This window comes from Chrysochloris asiatica, unplaced genomic scaffold (genome assembly GCF_000296735.1).
Source record: "Chrysochloris asiatica unplaced genomic scaffold, ChrAsi1.0 scaffold00115, whole genome shotgun sequence".
Lineage (NCBI taxonomy): Eukaryota > Metazoa > Chordata > Mammalia > Afrosoricida > Chrysochloridae > Chrysochloris > Chrysochloris asiatica.
Window position 1 is genome coordinate 8,549,753 of NW_006408633.1, and position 485 is coordinate 8,550,237.

A 485-nucleotide genomic window follows, 5' to 3' on the forward strand; every position below is an offset into this window, starting at 1 on the left:
GATTTTCAATGGATGTTTACAGCTGTTTTTCTTCATTTTGAATTGTGCCACATCAGCAAATGAAGGTTCTGTGGGCTTTTCTCCTACGAGCTTAATTCCATTCATGTCATTATGGTCAACTCTACTTTGAGGAGGCATCTCTTTTACCATGGATTGCTCAAAACATCAGCATATACTGTACAATACAATGTGTAAAGATACAGGTACACTTCTAGAATGCTGCAGTCGTCCAAAAAAAAAAAAAAAAAAATCTGTGTTTTAAGAAGTACAACTAGTTTTTCCACCTGCCCCCACCCCCACCCCAGCTCTCTGCTCCTGCTAAGCTGCGCCGCTGCCATCCCCCTAGCCGCCATCATGATCATCTATGGACCTCATCAGCCATGATGTGTTATCCGACATTTACAAGATCTGGGAGATTGCAGAGGGGCTGTGCCTGGAGGTGGAGGGGAAGATGATCAGCAGGACAGAGGGTAACATAGATGACT